We start from the raw sequence: 21,826 nt of genomic DNA on the forward strand, positions 1-21,826 counted from the left end.
AATAGTCCAGTGCTGCATCTTGCTGCTCAGTGTCAGTTCTAGTATCCTCATCAGTGCTCACTATCACTGCTCATTGCATTGTGGTGTTCTGTATACTACAGTAATATAGTAACATATAGTAACATAGTTTTTGAGGTTGAATAGAGGCAAATTGCCCATCGTGTTCAACCTGTTTTAAGTTGTGATGATTCTACATACTTGCTGAATAATGTTTTATGACTAGTTAACTACTATAACTCATGTTACCCCCGGATTAACCATGTTGATATTTTAAGTATTATAACCTTGGATAGCTTTTTCATTCAGAAATGTATCCATTCCTTTTTTAAATCCAATTACAGAGTCCGCCATTACCACCTTCCCTGGCAGGGAATTCCACATCCTGATTGCCCTAACAGTGAAGAACCCTTTCCTCCATTGCATTCTGAATTTCCTCCAGTCGCAGCGAGTGACCACGTGTTCTTTTATTAAATAATTCCTCTGATAACTCTTTGTTATGTATCTTTACATATTTGAAGATATTAATAATATCTCCTCTTAGGCACCTCTTTTCTAGTGTATACATATTCAGCCTAGTAAGTCTTGGGTATGGGTGAAGATGTTTCTCACAAAATTGTTGCACCAAAGCATCATTGAAATTCAAGCTGGAAAGATGATTTTAATATATCACTTGTACATTTTGTACTGCTCTTCTGGTGACAATGTAGTTTGTTTTTGTCAATTACCATTTTAATAATAGGGTAAAGAAAATTAAGTGGATTTTTGAAAGAAAACAATACTGTCAATATACTATTAAAACAAATTAAAATGGTAAAAGTTATTGTACTTTAAGTAAAAATAAAAGAGCCAAAATATCAATCCCAGTTTTGGATTACTTTAATTAACAAAAAACAATGCATATAGCAGAGGATAGTTTCAATCTGCCTACCTCTGGGTTATGGGCCCAGCATGCTTCCGTTGCAGTACTCTGCTGCTCATGTAAGTGCAAGAGATCCTGAAGCACTCACTCATCATGGGAAAGTACCAATGTGTTTCTTACAAAAACTCTCCAGATTATTGACTTTTTAAAGTTTTTCTAGGAAACGTTCTAGATGAATGCTTATTAGCCTTTGTCAGTATATACTTTTACGAGGTGTCTCTGTGGTGCAATCGGTTAGCATGTTTGGCTATTAACCAAAAGGTTGGTGGTTCAATCCCACCCATGGATGTAATTGACCTTGTGATTAGATTTTGGTAATCTTTAAGTAGACAAGTCAAAATGTCAAACTCCCTTTTATGGTGTAGGGTACCTGGCCTTCTCTGATGTAATCAGAGTTAGATTTGATTAAGTGATTTTATAAAAAACAGCTAGGAAGCACAATTTAGCAGTGGGTTGCAGAGAAAAAAAACTATGCTGGCAGAAAAGTCCAATTGAGTGATTAAACAGCTCTTCATTTTCTGATTTTATGTTTATGCTAACAAATTTGCTCTCTGAAAAGTGTCCACAAAGTAAAGTCTCTGATTAACACCTTTGTAGGAATGGTTTTTCACCTATTACTGAATTAAACTTGCTTCATTGGAAAGGCAGCAAGATGCATCCTCATTTCAATGTCTACTGAAATAATACAGGTTGACACCAGGAAACATAAACGTCACTGCATCCTTGCTGCTTCCTCATGGGGAAGTCTGTTTAATGTGAAAACAAGGTGATATCTAATCAGCACACAGGTAAGGAATTAAGAAAATCTTTCTTTATGGGTGAAGATGTTTCTCACAAAATTGTTGCACCAAAGCATCATTGAAATTCAAGCTGGAATGATGATTTTAATATATCACTTGTACATTTTGTACTGCTCTTCTGGTGACAATGTAGTTTGTTTTTGTCAATTACCATTTTAATAATAGGGTAAAGAAAATTAAGTGGATTTTTGAAAGAAAACAATACTGTCAATATACTATTAAAACAAATTAAAATGGTAAAAGTTATTGTACTTTAAGTAAAAATAAAAGAGCCAAAATATCAATCCCAGTTTTGGATTACTTTAATTAACAAAAAACAATGCATATAGCAGAAGATAGTTTCAATCTGCCTACCTCTGGGTTATGGGCCCAGCATGCTTCCGTTGCAGTACTCTGCTGCTCATGTAAGTGCAAGAGATCCTGAAGCACTCACTCATCATGGGAAAGTAGCAATGTGTTTCTTACAAAAACTCTCCAGATTATTGACTTTTTAAAGTTTTTCTAGGAAACGTTCTAGATGAATGCTTATTAGCCTTTGTCAGAATGGACTTTTACGAGGTGTCTCTGTGGTGCAATCGGTTAGCATGTTTGGCTATTAACCAAAAGGTTGGTGGTTCAATCCCACCCAGGGATGTAATTGACCTTGTGATCAGATTTTGGTGATCTTTAAGTAGACAAGTCAAAATTTCAAACCCCCTCTTATGGTGTAGGGTACCTGGCCTTCTCTGATGTAATCAGAGTTAGATTTGATTAAGTGATTTTATAAAAAACAGCTAGGAAGCACAATTTAGCAGTGGGTTGCAGAGAAAAAAAAATTATGCTGGCAGAAAAGTCCAATTGAGTGATTAAACAGCTCTTCATTTTCTGACTTTATTTTTATGCTAACAAATTTGCTCTCTGAAAAGTGTCCACAAAGCCAAGTCTCTGATTAACACCTTTGTAGGAATGTTTTTTCACCTATTACTGAATTAAACTTGCTACATTGGAAAGGCAGCAAGATGCATCCTCATTTCAATGTCTACTGAAATAATACAGGTTGACACCAGGAAACATAAACGTTACTGCATCCTTGCTGCTTTCTCATGTGGAAGTCTGTTTAATGTGAAAACAAGGTAATATCTAATCAGCACACAGATAAGGAATTAAGAAAATCTTTCTTTATGGGTGAAGATGTTTCTCACAAAATTGTTGTCCCAATGCATCATTGAAATTCAAGATGGAAGATGATTTTAATATATCACTTGTACATTTTGCATTGCTCTTCTGGTGACAGATTTCCCCAAATGTGGGAAACTTGACTGCATAATTTGTGTTTCCCCTGGTCGGCTCTCGTATAATTCAGATCTCTTTGTCTCAGGTCTCTCTCCAGCCTAGTTTGCTGTCTGTTTCCACTTCTCTTTTCTTGAGCTGCTCCCTTCTATGCCCTTGCGCACTATCCTGACTTCTCCCGTCTGCTTACTTTGTGCCTTCCAATGCACAATGCAAACTACAGGTAGTGCTGCAGGGCCCACACCCTTTTACTTGCCGTACAGAGCAGCTCTAGAGCTGTTACAGTGCCCAGCTGCTGCAAGAAATCAGCTTGTATGCTTCAGGGGCTGGGGCATAGCCAACATGAGCCCCACACCGAAGGAGGGTGGAGGTGTTTAATGCGAACTAGGGGTCATCCAAGCGCCGCAAAAGGCCGCCATGCCCTGCACGCTCCTTTTCTCTTTTCATATGCAGACGAGGGTTGAAGCCAACTTTGACCCACTGCTTGGATGACATCACCATATGCAAATCCATCTGCTGCAGGCCTTCCCCCAGGAATGCTTGCACTAGTTGTTGCATTTGGTTTGTTGTTTGGGGGTGCTTCAGTATTAGGCAGCCTTCTTCCCTCCCATGTTCATCTGAAAATATGTGTTCTCCCTGCAGTTGTTGTCCCCAGATGAGAGTTCCCTTGTGCTGCCTCAGTTGAATCTCCTTTACTTGACAGAGATGTGCCTGAGCAGCGGCCCTCCCCAGCCCTATCCCAAATCATACTTATTTTGCATAGGAGATACCATGGTCATGAAGATTGTTCTCCCAGGGTGAGGTTCATTCATTGCATTCTGGGTATGCTGACCCCTGTGATTTCCCCAAATGTGGGTAACTCGACTGCATTATTTGTTGTAGTGGGGGACTGTGTTTGTGTTTTCCTCTGGTCAGCTCTGGTAAAAGTCAGATTTCTTTGTCTCAGATCTTCCTCTAGCCTTGTTCTTCTTTCGAGAGTTCCCTTGTGCTGCCTCAGTTGGATCTCCTTCACTTGACAGGGGGGTGCCCGAGCAGCGACCCTCCACAGCTCTAGCCCAACTCCTACTTACCTGCCAGGTGAGATACTATGATCATGAAGGTGCTTCTCCCAGGGCAAGGCTCACCCATTGCACTCTGGGTGTGCTGCCCCTGCGATTTCCCCAAATGTGGGAAACTTGACTGCAGAATTTGTGTTTCCCCTGGTCGGCTCTCGTATAATTCAGATCTCTTTGTCTCAGGTCTCTCTACAGCCTAGTTTGCTGTCTGTTTCCACTTCTTTTTTCTTGAGCCCCTCCCTTTTATACCCTTGTGCACTATCCTGACTTCTCCTCCTGTCTGCTTACTTTGTGCCTTCCAATGCACAATGCAAACTACAGGTAGTGCTGCAGGGCCCACACCCTTTTACTTGCCTTACAGAGCAGCTCTGGAGCTGTTACAGTGCCATGCTGCTGCAAGAAATCAGCTTGAATGCTTCAGGGGCTGGGGCATGGCCAACATGAGACCCACACCGAAGGAGGGTGGGGGTGTTTAATGCAAACTAAGGGTCATCCAAGCACCGCAAAAGGCCGCCATGCCCTGCACGCCCCTTTTCTCTTTTCATATGCAGACGAAGGTTGTAGCCAACTTTGACCCACTGCTTGGATGACATCACCATATGCAAATCCATCTGCGGCAGGCCTTCCCCCAGGAATGCTTGCACTAGTTGTTGCATTTGGTTTGTTGTTTGGGGGTGCTTCAGTATTAGGCAGCCTTCTGCCCTCCCATGTTCATCTGAAAATATGTGTTCTCCCTGCAGTTGTTGTCCCCAGATGAGAGTTCCCTTGTGCTGCCTCAGTTGAATCTCCTTTACTTGACAGAGATGTGCCTGAGCAGCGGCCCTCCCCAGCCCTATCCCAAATCATACTTATTTTGCATAGGAGATACCATGGTCATGAAGATTATTCTCCCAGGGTGAGGTTCATTCATTGCATTCTGGGTATGCTGACCCCTGTGATTTCCCCAAATGTGGGTAACTCGACTGCATTATTTGTGGTAGTGGGGGACTGTGTTTGTGTTTTCCTCTGGTCAGCTCTGGTAAAAGTCAGATTTCTTTGTTTCAGATCTTCCTCTAGCCTTGTTCTTCTTTCGAGAGTTCCCTTGTGCTGCCTCAGTTGGATCTCCTTCACTTGACAGGGGGGTGCCCGAGCAGCGACCCTCCCCAGCTCAAGCCCAACTCCTACTTACCTGCCAGGTGAGATACTATGATCATGAAGGTGCTTCTCCCAGGGCAAGGCTCACCCATTGCACTCTGGGTGTGCTGCCCCTGCGATTTCCCCAAATGTGGGAAACTTGACTGCATAATTTGTGTTTCCCCTGGTCGGCTCTCGTATAATTCAGATCTCTTTGTCTCAGGTCTCTCTCCAGCCTAGTTTGCTGTCTGTTTCCACTTCTTTTTTCTTGAGCCCCTCCCTTTTATACCCTTGTGCACTATCCTGACTTCTCCTCCTGTCTGCTTACTTTGTGCCTTCCAATGCACAATGCAAACTACACACCCTTTTACTTGCCTTACAGAGCAGCTCTGGAGCTGTTACAGTGCCAAGCTGCTGTAAGAAATCAGCTTGAATGCTTCAGGGGCTGGGGCATTGTCAACATGAGCCCCACACCGAAGGAGGGTGGGGGTGTTTAATGCGAACTAAGGGTCATCCAAGCGCCGCAAAAGGCCGCCATGCCCTGCATACCCCTTTTCTCTTTTCATATGCAGATGAGGGTTCCAGACAACTTTGGCCCACTGCTTGGATGACATCACCGTATGCAAATCCGTCTTCTGCAGAACTTCCCCCAGGAATGCTTGTACTAGTTGTTGCATTTGGTTTGTTGTTTGGGGGTGCTTCAGTATTAGGCAGCCTTCTGCCCTCCCATGTTCATCTGAAAATATGTGTTCTCCCTGCAGTTGTTGTCCCCAGATGAGAGTTCCCTTGTGCTGCCTCAGTTGAATCTCCTTTACTTGACAGAGATGTGCCTGAGCAGCGGCCCTCCCCAGCCCTATCCCAAATCATACTTATTTTGCATAGGCGATACCATGGTCATGAAGATTGTTCTCCCAGGGTGAGGTTCATTCATTGCATTCTGGGTATGCTGACCCCTGTGATTTCCCCAAATGTGGGAAACTCGACTGCATTATTTGTGGTAGTGGGGGACTGTGTTTGTGCTTTCCTCTGGTCAGCTCTGGTAAAAGTCAGATTTCTTTGTCTCAGATCTTCCTCTAGCCTTGTTCTTCTTTCGAGAGTTCCCTTGTGCTGCCTCAGTTGGATCTCCTTCACTTGACAGGGGGTGCCCGAGCAGCAATCCTCCACAGCTCTGGCCCAACTCCTACTTACCTGCCAGGTGAAATACTATGATCTTCACTGTTAGGGCAATCAGGATGTGGAATTCCCTGCCAGGGAAGGTGGTAATGGCGGACTCTGTAATTGGATTTAAAAAAGGAATGGATACATTTCTGAATGAAAAAGCTATCCAAGGTTATAATACTTAAAATATCAATATGGTTAATCCGGGGGTAACATGAGTTGTAGTAGCTAACTAGTCATAAAACATTATTCAGCAAGTATGTAGAATCATCACAACTTAAAACAGGTTGAACACGATGGGCAATTTGCCTCTATTCAACCTCAAAAACTATGTTACTATATGTTACTATATTACTATGTTACTGTAGTATACAGAACACCACAATGCAATGAGCAGTGATAGTGAGCACTGATGAGGATACTAGAACTGACACTGAGCAGCAAGATGCAGCACTGGACTATTAGTAATGTACTGTAGTATGCTGAGCACAACAATGCAGCACAAGACAATGAGCAGTGATACTGAGCACTGATGAGGATACTACTGAGAACTGACACTGAGCAGGAGAGACACACTACTAGTATTACTGAGCAGCAATAAGTATCCACTGATACTGAGCACTGATATTGAGATTTCCACTGAGAGAACATAGCCACGTCCTCTCCGCTCTCTCTTCAATGCACGAGTAAAAATGGCGGCAACGCGCAGCTCTTTATATGGAATCCGAATCTCGCGAGAATCCGACAGCGGGATGATGACATTTTCCCTTGTTCAGGTTTTCCGAGTCAGGCGGGAACAACCGAGCCTACCTCGTACCAGTGTAAACCACGTGGAGTTCGTGGGGAATTCGGTTCTCGGAGAACCGAACCCGCTCCTCTCTACCTTATACCCATCAATTTTTTTTATTTTCAATCTAAGCCCCTGCAGTTTTCTGTAAGCATCTGCTTTGCTATGATGATCAACAAGTCACAAGGGCAAACACTCAGGGCTTGAGGCGTAGATCTTAGGACCAGCTGCTACAAGCATGGCAGAGGTGTCACTATCACTGGTGACACCCAGAGAGGTGGCGAGGGAGATTGTAATGCAGTGCGCGCAGATAAGCAGCGCAATGGTAAAAAGGAGGCATGGTTTCATAGGTAGGGGCGTGGCCTGGTGGCCTGAATCTACATTTTGTTGCTCCGGGTGTCCCGGGGGTTGGGGGCTGCACCGGAGACTAGTGTGTGAGCGGTGCTGGCTCCTGCACAGTGACATGGCATGGCCACTAGAGATGTGCACCGGAAATTTTTCGGGTTTTGTGTTTTGGTTTTGGGTTCGGTTCCGCGGCCGTGTTTTGGGTTCGAACGCGTTTTGGCTAAACCTCACCGAATTTTTTTTGTCGGATTCGGGTGTGTTTTGGATTCGGGTGTTTTTTTCAAAAAACCCTAAAAAACAGCTTAAATCATAGAATTTGGGAGTCATTTTGATCCCAAAGTATTATTAACCTCAATAACCATAATTTCCACTCATTTTCAGTCTATTCTTAACACCTCACACCTCACAATATTATTTTTAGTCCTAAAATTTGCACCGAGGTCGCTGGATGACTAAGCTCAGTGACCCAAGTGGCCGACACAAACACCTGGCCCATCTAGGAGTGGCACTGCAGTGTCACGCATGATGGCCCTTCCAAAAAACACTCCCCAAACAGCACATGACGCAAAGAAAAAAAGAGGCGCAATGAGGTAGCTGTGTGACTAAGCTCAGCGACCCAAGTGGCCGACACAAACACCTGGCCCATCTAGGAGTGGCACTGCAGTGTCACGCAGGATGGCCCTTCCAAAAAACACTCCCCAAACAGCACATGACGCAAAGAAAAAAAGAGGTGCAATGAGGTAGCTGTGTGACTAAGCTCAGCGACCCAAGTGGCCGACACAAACACCTGGCCCATCTAGGAGTGGCACTGCAGTGTCACGCAGGATGGCCCTTCCAAAAACACTCCCCAAACAGCACATGACGCAAAGAAAAAAAGAGGCGCAATGAGGTAGCTGTGTGACTAAGCTCAGCGACCCAAGTGGCCGACACAAACACCTGGCCCATCTAGGAGTGGCACTGCAGTGTCACGCAGGATGGCCCTTCCAAAAAACACTCCCCAAACAGCACATGACGCAAAGAAAAAAAGAGGCGCAATGAGGTAGCTGTGTGACTAAGCTCAGCGACCCAAGTGGACGACACAAACACCTGGCCCATCTAGGAGTGTCACTGCAGTGTCACGCAGGATGGCCCTTCCAAAAAACACTCCCCAAACAGCACATGACGCAAAGAAAAAAAGAGGCGCAATGAGGTAGCTGTGTGACTAAGCTCAGCGACCCAAGTGGCCGACACAAACACCTGGCCCATCTAGGAGTGGCACTGCAGTGTCACGCAGGATGGCCCTTCCAAAAAACACTCCCCAAACAGCACATGACGCAAAGAAAAATAAAAGAAAAAAGAGGTGCAAGGTGGAATTGCCTTGGGCCCTCCCACCCACCCTTATGTTGTATAAACAGGACATGCACACTTTAACCAACCCATCATTTCAGTGACAGGGTCTGCCACACGACTGTGACTGAAATGACGGGTTGGTTTGGACCCCCACCAAAAAAGAAGCAATTAATCTCTCCTTGCACAAACTGGCTCTATAGAGGCAAGATGTCCACCTCATCATCATCCTCCGATTCATCACCGTGTACATCCCCCTCCTCACAGATTATCAATTCGTCCCCACTGGAATCCACCATCTCAGCTTCCTGTGTACTTTGTGGAGGCAATTGCTGCTGGTCAATGTCTCCACGGAGAAATTGATTATAATTCATTTTAATGAACATCATCTTCTCCACATTTTCTGGAAGTAACCTCGTACGCCGATTGCTGACAAGGTGAGCGGCGGCACTAAACACTCTTTCGGAGTACACACTTGTGGGAGGGCAACTTAGGTAGAATAAAGCCAGTTTGTGCAAGGGCCTCCAAATTGCCTCTTTTTCCTGCCAGTATACGTACGGACTGTCTGACATGCCTACTTGGATGCGGTCACTCATATAATCCTCCACCATTCTTTCAATGGTGAGAGAATCATATGCAGTGACAGTAGACGACATGTCCGTAATCGTTGGCAGGTCCTTCAGTCCGGACCAGATGTCAGCATCAGCAGTCGCTCCAGACTGCCCTGCATCACCGCCAGCGGGTGGGCTCGGAATTCTGAGCCTTTTCCTCGCACCCCCAATTGCGGGAGAATGTGAAGGAGGAGCTGTTGACCGATCAAGTTCCGCTTGACTTGATAATTTTCTCACCAGCAGGTCTTTGAACCCCTGCAGACTTGTGTCTGCCGGAAAGAGAGATACAACGTAGGTTTTAAATCTAGGATCGAGCACGGTGGCCAAAATGTAGTGCTCTGATTTCAACAGATTGACCACCCGTGAATCCTGGTTAAGCGAATGAAGGGCTCCATCCACAAGTCCCACATGCCTAGCGGAATCGCTCTGTCTTAGCTCCTCCTTCAATGTCTCCAGCTTCTTCTGCAAAAGCCTGATGACGGGAATGACCTGACTCAGGCTGGCAGTGTCTGAACTGACTTCACGTGTGGCAAGTTCAAAAGGTTGCAGAACCTTGCACAACGTTGAAATCATTCTCCACTGCGCTTGAGACAGGTGCATTCCACCTCCTATATCGTGGTCAGATGTATAGGCTTGAATGGCCTTTTGCTGCTCCTCCATCCTCTGAAGCATATAGAGGGTTGAATTCCACCTCGTTACCACTTCTTGCTTCAGATGATGGCAGGGCAGGTTCAGGCGTTTTTGGTGTTGCTCCAGTCTTCTGTACGTGGTGCCTGTACGCCGAAAGTGTCCCGCAATTCTTGTGGCCACCGACAGCATCTCTTGCACGCCCCTGTCGTTTTTTAAATAATTCTGCACCACCAAATTCAAGGTATGTGCAAAACATGGGACGTGCTGGAATTTGCCCAGATATAATGCACGCACAATATTGCTGGCGTTGTCCGATGCCACAAATCCACAGGAGAGTCCAATTGGGGTAAGCCATTCTGTGATGATCTTCCTTAGTTGCCGTAAGAGGTTTTCAGCTGTGTGCGTATTCTGGAAAGCGGTGATACAAAGCGTAGCCTGCCTAGGAAAGAGTTGGCGTTTGCGAGATGCTGCTACTGGTGCCGCCGCTGCTGTTCTTGCGGCGGGAGTCAATACATCTACCCAGTGGGCTGTCACAGTCATATAGTCCTGAGTCTGCCCTGCTCCACTTGTCCACATGTCCGTGGTTAAGTGGACATTGGGTACAACTGCATTTTTTAGGACACTGGTGAGTCTTTTTCTGAGGTCTGTGTACATTTTCGGTATCGCCTGCCTAGAGAAATGGAACCTAGATGGTATTTGGTACCGGGGACACAGTACCTCAATCAAGTCTATAGTTGGCTCTGAAGTAATGATGGATACCGGAACCACGTTTCTCACTGCCCAGGATGCCAAGGCCTCAGTTATCCGCTTTGCAGCAGGATGACTGCTGTGATATTTCATCTTCCTTGCAAAGGACTGTTGGACAGTCAATTGCTTGGTGGAAGTAGTAAAAGTGGTCTTACGACTTCCCCTCTGGGATGACCATCGACTCCCAGCAGCAACAACAGCAGCGCCAGCAGCAGTAGGCGTTACACTCAAGGATGCATCGGAGGAATCCCAGGCAGGAGAGAACTCGTCAGAATTGCCAGTGACATGGCCTGCAGGACTATTGGCATTCCTGGGGAAGGAGGAAATTGACACTGAGGGAGTTGGTGGGGTGGTTTGCGTGAGCTTGGTTACAAGAGGAAGGGATTTACTGGTCAGTGGACTGCTTCCGCTGTCGCCCAAAGTTTTTGAACTTGTCACTGACTTATGATGAATGCGCTGCAGGTGACGTATAAGGGAGGATGTTCCGAGGTGGTTAACGTCCTTACCCCTACTTATTACAGCTTGACAAAGGCAACACACGGCTTGACACCTGTTGTCCGCATTTCTGTTGAAATACTTCCACACCGAAGAGCTGATTTTTTTGGTATTTTCACCAGGCATGTCAATGGCCATATTCCTCCCACGGACAACAGGTGTCTCGCCGGGTGCCTGACTTAAACAAACCACCTCACCATCAGAATCCTCCTTGTCAATTTCCTCCCCAGCGCCAGCAACACCCATATCCTCCTCATCCTGGTGTACTTCAACACTGACATCTTCAATCTGACTATCAGGAACTGGACTGCGGGTGCTCCTTCCAGCACTTGCAGGGGGCGTGCAAATGGTGGAAGGTGCATGCTCTTCACGTCCAGTGTTGGGAAGGTCAGGCATCGCAACCGACACAATTGGACTCTCCTTGTGGATTTGTGATTTTGAAGAACGCACAGTTCTTTGCTGTGCTTTTGCCAGCTTAAGTCTTTTCATTTTTCTAGCGAGAGGCTGAGTGCTTCCATCCTCATGTGAAGCTGAACCACTAGCCATGAACATAGGCCAGGGCCTCAGCCGTTCCTTGCCACTCCGTGTGGTAAATGGCATATTGGCAAGTTTACGCTTCTCCTCCGACGATTTTTATTTAGATTTTTGAGTCCATTTTTTACTGATCTTTTGTGTTTTGGATTTTACATGCTCTGTACTATGACATTGGGCATCGGCCTTGGCAGACGACGTTGATGGAATTTCATCGTCTCGGCCATGACTAGTGGCAGCAGCTTCAGCACGAGGTGGAAGTGGATCTTGATCTTTCCCTATTTTTGGAACCTCAACATTTTTGTTCTCCATATTTTAATAGGCACAACTAAAAGGCACCTCAGGTAAACAATGGAGATGGATGGATACTAGTATACTTATGGATGACGAGTGACTGACGACACAGAGGTAGCTACAGCCGTGGACTACCGTACTGCGTCTGCTAGTATAGAGATGATAATTAATGATATAAAAAAATATATATATAACTACTGTAGGTATATATAATATAATGACGGACCTGGTGGACACTGTCAGCAGACTGCTAAACTACTAGTATGAAGAAGATAGAAAAAAACTTGCACCACAGGTAGGTAGGTATACAATTATGGACGAGCACTGACGACACAGAGATAGCCACAGCCGTGGCCTACCGTACTGCGTCTGCTAGTATAGAGATGATAATTAATGATATAAAAAAAAATATATATAACTACTGTAGGTATATATAATATAATGATGGACCTGGTGGACACTGTCAGCAGACTGCTAAACTACTAGTATGAAGAAGATAGAAAAAAAAACCCACCACAGTTAGGTATACAATTATGGACGAGTGACGACACAGAGGTAGGTACAGCCGTGCACTACCGTACTGCGTCTGCTAGTATAGATAATATACTAAATATATTACTACTGTAGGTATATAATATAATGACGGACCTGGTGGACACTGTCAGCAGACTCCTAAACTACTAGTATGAAGAAGATAGAAAAAAAAACCCCACCACAGGTAGGTATACAATTATGGACGAGCACTGACGACACAGAGGTAGGTACAGCCGTGGACTACCGTACTGCGTCTGCTAGTATAGATAATATAATAAATATATTACTACTGTAGGTATATAATATAATGACGGACCTGGTGGACACTGTCAGCAGACTGCTAAACTACTAGTATGAAGAAGATAAAAAAAAAACCCCACCACAGGTAGGTAGGTATACAATTATGGACGAGCACTGACGACACAGAGATAGCCACAGCCGTGGACTACCGTACTGCGTCTGCTAGTATAGATAATATAATAAATATATTACTACTGTAGGTATATAATATAATGATGGACCTGGTGGACACTGTCAGTAGACTCCTAAACTACTAGTATGAAGAAGATAGAAAAAAAAAAACCACCACAGGTAGGTAGGTATACAATTATGGACGAGCACTGACGACACAGAGATAGCCACAGCCGTGGACTACCGTACTGCGTCTGCTAATATAGAGATGATAAAGATGAAAAAAAAAATATAACACTACTGCAGATAAATATTTATATAATATATGTATGACGGACCTGCTGGACACTGTCAGCAGAATGCGTTTATAGAATAAAAAAAAAAACACCACAGGAGTGTTTAACTTTTTCAGGCAGACAATATACTGGTGGTCACACTGGCAGCAAAAGTGTGCACTGTACTCCTGCTATAACTGCTCCCCAGTCTCCCCCACAATTAAGCTGTGTGAGCAGTGAGCACTCAGCACAGTCAGATATACATAGATGATATATCATGCAGCACACTGAGGCTGAGCACAGATATGGTATGTGTATCGTTTTTTTTCAGGCAGAGAACGGATTATAAATAATAAAACTGGTGGTCACTATCAGCAAAACTCTGCACTACTGAGTACTCCTGACAAGTTCAACTGCTCCCCAAATTAGTAGTAAATCAAATGTCACTCGTCTCTATCTTCTAATCTAAACGGAGAGGACGCCAGCCACGTCCTCTCCCTATCAATCTCAATGCACGTGTGAAAATGGCGGCGACGCGCGGCTCCTTATATAGAATCCAAGTCTCGTGAGAATCCGACAGCGGGATGATGACGTTCGGGCGCGCTCGGGTTAACCGAGCAAGGCGGGAGGATCCGAGTCTGCTCGGACCCGTGCAAAAAAGGGTGAAGTTCGGGCGGGTTCGGATTCCGAGGAACCGAACCCGCTCATCTCTTATGGCCACCCAGCATGACGCCTCCCTTCTTGACCATGCTGTAATTGCAGTCGCACTGCAGTTCAGCGTGATCATAAAAAATGGTGTAGCCTCCTGCTGGTGCAGACTGTATGTGCGCGCAGGAAGCCGCCACCATTTTTGTGATCACAGCGGCTGAATGTGATGTCATACAGCCGCTGTGACCACGCCCCCTGTGTCTCCTCCATTGCAGACCCCATTTTGAAGCCTTGCCCCCGCACCGCTCCATCCCTGACTTGGAAATGGAGTGTTGCTGACCCCCCTCTCCCCCCCTGCCCCGATTGACAGGCAGAGGCGATCGCATTCTCTGCGGGGTGCCGCAGAAAATGCAGGCACATGCGTATGCTCTTAGCAATTTTTGCAGTTGGATCACTTATTGTGATTGCAATCCAACCTGAATCAGGCCCTATTACCTATCACAATGCGCTGCGGGCAGTACAAAATTGGTTTAATATAGGAGAAAAACCCCCAGACCTGTGCTCCTTAACTGTACCTGGTGGCTAGTGGAGCGGCTGCCCAGTAATCAGTGTCCACGCCAGTGCGCACACGGTCCACCCCCTACGGCCACGCTCCCCTTCATCAGCGGCCTCGTGATCCGGAAGGGCGGTGTGTGTGTGACTGACCTTAGGAAGAAACCGGAGCCTCCGCTGCAGTGACCCAGCAACCAGGGCACGGGAGTATACAGCGCCGCTGGGAGTGATGAAGCTGCAGTAAAGATGTCTATTAGACCTAGCCTGCTGCAGCCCTTGTAGATTCTCATAAAACAAGTTCTTCTTTTCTTGTCAAAATGAATAGCTAAGAATAGGCTGCCTGAGGCAGGCCCCTGTTAAGTGGCCTGCTACTGAAGGCACCAACTACAAACTGAGCTCCCTGTTCATGGAAGCGGAGTTATAGAGGAGGATGCACTGAGCATCTTGGGAACAGTCAAAAGCTTTGAGCCGGTTGGTGCCTCAGATCAAGATCCTACTCTACACCCCAATGTGAATCCTTGTGGAGTCCTGTGTACCCCACAGAAGAAATTAATGTGTCACACCCATTGGCAGCAACCTTAGAATAGCTGCTGATGGGCACAATTGAGAAAGGAAGGGGGGGGGGGACATTTGAATCCAGCACATAGATGCAATTCAAATATGTAATTTGTACCTTCCTATTTTAAAATATAATGGATGAACTTCACCCTGTGAGAACAATCTTCATGATCAAGAGATCTCATATGCAAAATAAGTATGAGTTGGGATAGGGCTGGGGAGGGTGGCTGCTCGGCCCCTCCCCCGTCAAGTTAAGGAGATTCAACTGAGGAAGCACAAGGGAACTCTCGTCTGGGGACAACAACTGCAGGGAGACCACATCTTTTCAGATGAACATGGGAGGGCAGAAGGCTGCCTAATACTGAAGCACCATCAAATATCAAACCATATGCAACAACTAGTACAAGCATTCCTGGGGGAAGGTCTGCAGCAGACGGATTTGCATACGGTGATGTCATCCAAGCAGTGGGCCAAAGTTGGCTGGAACCCTCATTTGCATATGAAAAGAGAAAAGGGGCATGCAGGGCATGGCGGCCTTTTGCGGTGCTTGGATGACCCCTAGTTCGCATTAAACACCCCCACCCTCCTTTGGTGTTGGGCTCATGTTGGCTATGCCCCAGCCCCTGAAGCATTCAAGCTGATTTCTTGCAGCAGCTGGGCACTGTAACAGCTCCAGAGCTGCTCTGTAAGGCAACTAAAAGGGTGTGGGCCCTGCAGCACTACCTGTAGTTCGCATTGTGTGTTGGAAGGCACAAAGTAAGCAGACGGGAGAAGTCAGGATAGTGCGCAAGGGCATAGAAGGCAGTGGCTCCAGAAAAGAGAAGTGGAAACAGACAGCAAACTAGGCTGGAGAGAGACCTGAGACAAAGAGATCTGAATTATACGAGAGCCGACCAGGGGAAACACAAATTATGCAATCAAGTTTCCCACATTTGGGGAAATCGCAGGAGCAGCACACCCAGAGTGCAATGGGTGAGCCTAGCCCTGGGAGAAGCACCTTCATGATCATAGTATCTCACCTGGCAGGTAAGTAGGAGTTGGGCTAGAGCTGGGGAGGGTCACTGCTCGGGCACCCCCCTGTCAAGTGAAGGAGATCCAACTGAGGCAGCACAAGGGAACTCTCGAAAGAAGAACAAGGCTAGAGGAATATATGAGACAAAGAAATCTGACTTTTACCAGAGCTGACCAGAGGAAAACACAAACACAGTCCCCCACTACCACAAAAAATGCAGGCGAGTTTCCCACATTTGGGGAAATCACAGGGGTCAGCATACCCAGAATGCAATGAATGAACCTCACCCTGGGTGAACAATCTTCATGACCATGGTGTCTCCTATGCAAAATAAGTATGATTTGGGATAGGGCTGGGAGGGCCGCTGCTCAGGCACATCTCTGTCAAGTAAAGGAGATTCAACTGAGGCAGCACAAGGGAACTCTCATCTGGGGACAACAACTGCAGGGAGAACACATATTTTCAGATGAACATGGGAGGGCAGAAGGCTGCCTAAAACTGAAGCACCCCCAAACAACAAACCAAATGCAACAACTAGTGCAAGCATTCCTGGGGGAAGGCCTGCCGCAGATGGATTTGCATATGGTGATGTCATCCAAGCAGTGGGTCAAAGTTGGCTTCAACCCTCATCTGCATATGAAAAGAGAAAAGGGGCGTGCAGGGCATGGCGGCCTTTTGCGGTGCTTGGATGACCCCTAGTTCGCATTAAACACCCCCACCCACCTTTGGTGTGGGGCTCATGTTGGCCATGCCCCATCCCCTGAAGCATTCAAGCTGATTTCTTGCAGCAGCTGGGCACTGTAACAGCTCCAGAGCTGCTCTGTAAGGCAAGTAAAAGATTGTGTGGGCCCTGCAGCACTACCTGTAGTTTGCATTGTGCATTGGAAGGCACAAAGTAAGCAGACGGGAGGAGAAGTCAGGATAGTGCACAAGGGTATAGAAGGGAGGGGCTCAAGATAAAAGAAGTGGAAACAGACAGCAAACTAGGCTGGAGAAAGACCTGAGACAAAGAGATCTGAATTATACGAGAGCCGACCAGAGGAAACACAAATTATGCAGTCAAGTGTCCCACATTTGGGGAAATCGTAGGAGCAGCACACCCAGAGTGCAATGGGTGAGCCTTGCCCTGGGAGAAGCAACTTCCTGATCATAGTATCTCACCTGGCAGGTAAGTAGGAGTTGGGCTAGAGCTGGGGAGGGTCGCTGCTCGGGCACCCCCCTGTCAAGTGAAGGAGATCCAACTGAGGCAGCACAAAGAAACTCTCGAAAGAAGAACAAGGCTAGAGGAAGATCTGAGACAAAGAAATCTGACTTTTACCAGAGCTGACCAGAGGAAAGCACAAACACAGTCCCCCACTACCACAAATAATGCAGTCGAGTTTCCCACATTTGGGGAAATCACAGGGGTCAGCATACCCAGAATGCAATGAATGAACCTCACCCTGGGAGAACAATCTTCATGACCATGGTAACTCCTATGCAAAATAAGTATGATTTGGGATAGGGCTGGGGAGGGCCGCTGCTCAGGCACATCTCTGTCAAGTAAAGGAGATTCAACTGAGGCAGCACAAGGGAACTCTCATCTGGGTACAACAACTGCAGGGAGAACACATATTTTCAGATGAACATGGGAGGGCAGAAGGCTGCCTAATACTGAAGCATCCCCAAACAACAAACCAAATGCAACAACTAGTAAAAGCATTCCAGGGTGAAGGTCTGCAGAAGACGGATTTGCATACGGTGATGTCATCCAAGCAGTGGGCCAAAGTTGGCTGGAACCCTCATCTGCATATAAAAAGAGAAAAGGGTTATGCAGGGCATGGCGGCCTTTTGCGGCACTTGGATGACCCCTAGTTTGCATTAAACACCTCCACCCTCCTTCGGTGTGGGGCTCATGTTGGCTATGCCCCAGCCCCTGAAGCATTCAAGCTGATTTCTTGCAGCAGCTGGGCACTGTAACAGCTCCAGAGCTGCTCTGTAAGGCAAGTAAAAGGGTGTGGGCCCTGCAGCACTACCTATAGTTCGCATTGTGCGTTGGAAGGCACAAAGTAAGCAGAAAGGAGGAGAAGTCAGGATAGTGCGCAAGGGCATAGAAGGGAGCGGCTCAAGAAAAGAGAAGTGGAAACAGACAGCAAACTAGGCTGGAGAGAGACCTGAGACAAAGAGATCTGAATTATACGAGAGCCGACCAGGGGAAACACAAATTATGCAGTCAAGTTTCCCACATTTGGGGAAATCGCAGGAGCAGCACACCCAGAGTGCAATGGGTGAGCCTTGCCCTGGGAGAAGCACCTTCATGATCATAGTATCTCACCTGGCAGGTAAGTAGGAGTTGGGCGAGAGCTGGGGAGGGTCGCTGCTCGGGTACTTCCCTGTAAAGTGAAGGAGATCCAACTGAGGCAGCACAAGGGAACTCTCGAAAGAAGAACAAGGCTAGAGGAAAATCTGAGACAAAGAAATCTGAGTTTTACCAGAGCTGACCAGAGGAAAGCACAAACACAGTCCCCCACTACCACAAATAATGCAGTTGAGTTTCCCACATTTGGGTAAATCACAGGGGTCAGCATACCCAAAATGCAATGAATGAACCTCACCCTGGGAGAACAATCTTCATGACCATGGTATCTCCTATGCAAAATAAGTATGATTTGGGATAGGGCTGGGGAGGGCCGCTGCTCATGCACATCTCTGTCAAGTAAAGGAGATTCAACTGAGGCAGCACAAGGGAACTCTCATCTGGGGACAACAACTGCAGGGAGAACACATTTTTTCAGATGAACATGGGAGGGCAGAAGGCTGCCTAATACTGAAGCACCCCCAAACAACAAACCAAATGCAACAACTAGTACAAGCATTCCTGGGGGAAGTTCTGCAGAAGACGGATTTGCATACGGTGATGTCATCCAAGCAGTGGGCCAAAGTTGGCTGGAACCCTCATCTGCATATGAAAAGAGAAAAGGGGTGTGCAGGGCATGGCGGCCTTTTGCGGCGCTTGGATGACCCTTAGTTCGCATTAAACACCCCCACCCTCCTTCGGTGTGGGGCTCATGTTGGCCATGCCCCATCCCCTGAAGCATTCAAGCTGATTTCTTGCAGCAGCTTGGCACTGTAACAGCTCCAGAGCTGCTCTGTAAGGCAAGTAAAAGGGTGTGGGCCCTGCAGCACTACCTGTAGTTTGCATTGTGCATTGGAAGGCACAAAGTAAGCAGACAGGAGGAGAAGTCAGGATAGTGCACAAGGGTATAAAAGCGAGTTTCCCACATTTGGGAAAATCACAGGGGTCAGCATACCCAGAATGCAATGAATGAACCTCACCCTGGGAGAACAATCTTCATGACCATGGTATCTCCTATGCAAAATAAGTATGATTTGGGATAGGGCTGGGGAGGGCCGCTGCTCAGGCACATCTCTGTCAAGTAAAGGAGATTCAACTGAGGCAGCACAAGGGAACTCTCATCTGGGGACAACAACTGCAGGGAGAACACATATTTTCAGATGAAAATCTTGGTCATGCTCTGGTTTCTCTTCAGAACGAACAAATCTTTCGCCTTTTACTAAAGATTTCTGTGGAGAGGAGCAAAACCGAGTTTTATCTCAATCTTTGCATGCCCCATATTATTGGGGTTTCTTTTATCAGTTTAAAGACAGAACGAGTGTGCTTTCTTGTTAGCTTTAATGTAAGCTCATTTGCATAGAAATGACAGTAAATGTTTGTTTCTTTTCAAACAGAACTTTCTTGACCATGCTACTTGCTTGAAAGATCTGGGAGCACATGGAATACAGTACAAACCATGCTTATAGCAAGGAGAAGCCAGGTGAGAAATCTGCTTTCTTTCAAGTTGGGCGCTCACTTTGATCTGAATGAGGACTGCTGGCACAGCATTTAGGCGACAGGTGGAATCTTGGTCATGCTCTGGTTTCTCTTCAGAACGAACAAATCTTTCGCCTTTTATTAAAGATTTCTGTGGAGAGGAGCAAAACTGAGTTTTATCTCAATTTTTGCATGCCCCATATTATTGGGGTTTCTTTTATCAGTTTAAAGACAGAACGAGTGTGCTTTCTTGTTAGCTTTAATGTAAGTTTATTTGCATAACAATGACTATAAATGTCTGTTTCTTTTCAAGCAGAACTTTCTTGACCATACTAATTGCTTGAAAGATCTGGGAGCACATGGAAAAGAGTACAAACCATGTTTATAGCAAGGGGAAGCCTGGTGAGAAATCTGCTTTCTTTCATTCAAATTGGGTGCTCACTTTGATCTGAATGAGAACTGCTGGCATGGCACTCAGGCGACAGGTGGAATCTTGGTCATGCTCTGGTTTCTCTTCAGAACTAACAAATATTTCGCCTTTTATTAAAGATTTCCGTGGAGAGGAGCAAAACTGAGTTTTATCTCAATTTTTGCATGCCCCATATTATTGGGGTTTCTTTTATCAGTTTAAAGACAGAACGAGTGTGCTTTCTTGTTAGCTTTAATGTAAGTTTATTTGCATAACAATGACAGTAAATGTTTGTTTCTTTTCAAACAGAACTTTCTTGACCATGCTACTTGCTTGAAAGATCTGGGAGCACATGGAAAACAGTACAAACCATGCAGTATCACAAGAGCCTTTATTTGATCTTTCATGAAGATAGAGCAGAATTGAGGACACGTCAACAATTTCTGCCGAAGGTGGTTCATCTTTCCACATGGTGCCTTTGGCCACTGACACCTTCGTTGAGTCAAAGTCTCTGGCTGTGGTCAGAACTTTGAAAATTTATGTCACCAGAACGGTTCAGATTAGGAAAACAGAGGCTCTGTTTGTCCTGTATGCTCCCATCAGGATTGGGTGTCCTGCTTCCATGTAGACCATTATGCGCTGGATCTGTGGTAAGATTCAGCATGCTCGTTCCACGGCAGGATTGCCGTTACTGAAGTAGGTGAAGACCCATTCTACTAGAAAGGTGGGTTCATCCTTGGCAGCTGGTCGGGGAGTCTCGGCATTGCAACTTTGCCGAGCAGCTATTTAGTAAACACTTTTGCTAAGTTTTACAAGTTTGATACCTTGGCTGATGATAACCTTAAGTTGGGTCATTCGGTGCTGCAGAGTCGTACGCACTCTCCCACCCGTTCAAGAGCTTTGGTATAACCCCATGGTTCTTAATGTGACCCCAGCATCCTCTAGGTCGTATGAGAAAATAGGATTTTAATACCTACCGGTAAATCCTTTTCTCTTAGTCTGTAGAGGATGCTGGGCACCCGTCCCAGTCCATACTGTGTCTGCAGTTATTACTTGTGGTTATACACATGTTGTGTTATGGTTCTGGTCAGCTTTTTGCTGCAATTGTTCATGCCGTTGGCTTGTGTTCTGTTGAATGCCACTTTCTGCGGCATGCTTAAGGTGTGAGCTGGTAAGATGCTCACCTTAGTTTAACAATAAATCCTTTCCTCGAAATGTCCGTCTCCCTGGGCACAGTTCCTATAACTGGAGTCTGGAGGAGGGGCATAGAGGGAGGAGCCAGTTCACACCCTTTGAAAGTCTTAAAGTGCCCATGTCTCTTGCGGATCCCGTCTATACCCCATGGTTCTTAATGTGACCCCAGCATCCTCTACGGACTAAGAGAAAAGAATGCCCTTGCGCACTATCCTGACTTCTCCTCCCGTCTGCTTACTTTGTGCCTTCCAACGCACAATGCGAACTACAGGTGGTGCTGCAGGGCCCACACCCTTTTACTTGCCTTACAGAACAGCTCTGGAGCTGTTACAGTGCCCAGCT

The 21,826-nt window shown here is 46.2% G+C and overlaps 15 non-coding genes and 1 pseudogene across 15 annotated transcripts; 9 read left to right on the top strand and 7 right to left on the bottom strand.

Moving 5' to 3' along the window:
* The first annotated feature begins 2,279 nt into the window (after nt 1-2,279).
* Nucleotides 2,280-2,353, top strand: TRNAN-AUU (transfer RNA asparagine (anticodon AUU)). The gene has a single exon. It is a non-coding gene; the product is annotated as a tRNA-Asn (tRNA).
* Nucleotides 2,354-3,734: 1,381 nt separating this feature from the next.
* LOC135030181 (U1 spliceosomal RNA) lies at nt 3,735-3,898 on the top strand. The gene has a single exon (XR_010226229.1). It is a non-coding gene; the product is annotated as a U1 spliceosomal RNA (small nuclear RNA).
* A 152-nt stretch (nt 3,899-4,050) lies between these two features.
* On the top strand, nt 4,051-4,213 carry LOC135030264 (U1 spliceosomal RNA). The gene has a single exon (XR_010226300.1). It is a non-coding gene; the product is annotated as a U1 spliceosomal RNA (small nuclear RNA).
* Nucleotides 4,214-4,887: 674 nt separating this feature from the next.
* LOC135030190 (U1 spliceosomal RNA) lies at nt 4,888-5,051 on the top strand. The gene has a single exon (XR_010226238.1). It is a non-coding gene; the product is annotated as a U1 spliceosomal RNA (small nuclear RNA).
* A 152-nt stretch (nt 5,052-5,203) lies between these two features.
* On the top strand, nt 5,204-5,366 carry LOC135030227 (U1 spliceosomal RNA). Its single transcript, XR_010226272.1, has one exon. It is a non-coding gene; the product is annotated as a U1 spliceosomal RNA (small nuclear RNA).
* A 655-nt stretch (nt 5,367-6,021) lies between these two features.
* On the top strand, nt 6,022-6,185 carry LOC135030395 (U1 spliceosomal RNA). The gene has a single exon (XR_010226415.1). It is a non-coding gene; the product is annotated as a U1 spliceosomal RNA (small nuclear RNA).
* Nucleotides 6,186-15,929: 9,744 nt separating this feature from the next.
* LOC135030276 (U1 spliceosomal RNA) lies at nt 15,930-16,092 on the bottom strand. The gene has a single exon (XR_010226310.1). It is a non-coding gene; the product is annotated as a U1 spliceosomal RNA (small nuclear RNA).
* A 152-nt stretch (nt 16,093-16,244) lies between these two features.
* On the bottom strand, nt 16,245-16,408 carry LOC135030206 (U1 spliceosomal RNA). The gene has a single exon (XR_010226253.1). It is a non-coding gene; the product is annotated as a U1 spliceosomal RNA (small nuclear RNA).
* A 675-nt stretch (nt 16,409-17,083) lies between these two features.
* On the bottom strand, nt 17,084-17,246 carry LOC135030280 (U1 spliceosomal RNA). The gene has a single exon (XR_010226313.1). It is a non-coding gene; the product is annotated as a U1 spliceosomal RNA (small nuclear RNA).
* Nucleotides 17,247-17,398: 152 nt separating this feature from the next.
* Nucleotides 17,399-17,562, bottom strand: LOC135030376 (U1 spliceosomal RNA). Its single transcript, XR_010226397.1, has one exon. It is a non-coding gene; the product is annotated as a U1 spliceosomal RNA (small nuclear RNA).
* A 674-nt stretch (nt 17,563-18,236) lies between these two features.
* LOC135030236 (U1 spliceosomal RNA) lies at nt 18,237-18,399 on the bottom strand. The gene has a single exon (XR_010226281.1). It is a non-coding gene; the product is annotated as a U1 spliceosomal RNA (small nuclear RNA).
* A 152-nt stretch (nt 18,400-18,551) lies between these two features.
* Nucleotides 18,552-18,715, bottom strand: LOC135030394 (U1 spliceosomal RNA). The gene has a single exon (XR_010226414.1). It is a non-coding gene; the product is annotated as a U1 spliceosomal RNA (small nuclear RNA).
* Nucleotides 18,716-19,308: 593 nt separating this feature from the next.
* On the bottom strand, nt 19,309-19,436 carry LOC135030318 (U1 spliceosomal RNA; annotated as a pseudogene).
* A 144-nt stretch (nt 19,437-19,580) lies between these two features.
* Nucleotides 19,581-19,696, top strand: LOC135030349 (U5 spliceosomal RNA). The gene has a single exon (XR_010226370.1). It is a non-coding gene; the product is annotated as a U5 spliceosomal RNA (small nuclear RNA).
* Nucleotides 19,697-19,978: 282 nt separating this feature from the next.
* On the top strand, nt 19,979-20,094 carry LOC135030352 (U5 spliceosomal RNA). The gene has a single exon (XR_010226373.1). It is a non-coding gene; the product is annotated as a U5 spliceosomal RNA (small nuclear RNA).
* A 286-nt stretch (nt 20,095-20,380) lies between these two features.
* LOC135030358 (U5 spliceosomal RNA) lies at nt 20,381-20,496 on the top strand. The gene has a single exon (XR_010226379.1). It is a non-coding gene; the product is annotated as a U5 spliceosomal RNA (small nuclear RNA).
* The last annotated feature ends 1,330 nt before the right edge of the window (nt 20,497-21,826 follow it).

This window comes from Pseudophryne corroboree, unplaced genomic scaffold (assembly GCF_028390025.1).
Source record: "Pseudophryne corroboree isolate aPseCor3 unplaced genomic scaffold, aPseCor3.hap2 scaffold_497, whole genome shotgun sequence".
NCBI classification, from domain to species: domain Eukaryota; kingdom Metazoa; phylum Chordata; class Amphibia; order Anura; family Myobatrachidae; genus Pseudophryne; species Pseudophryne corroboree.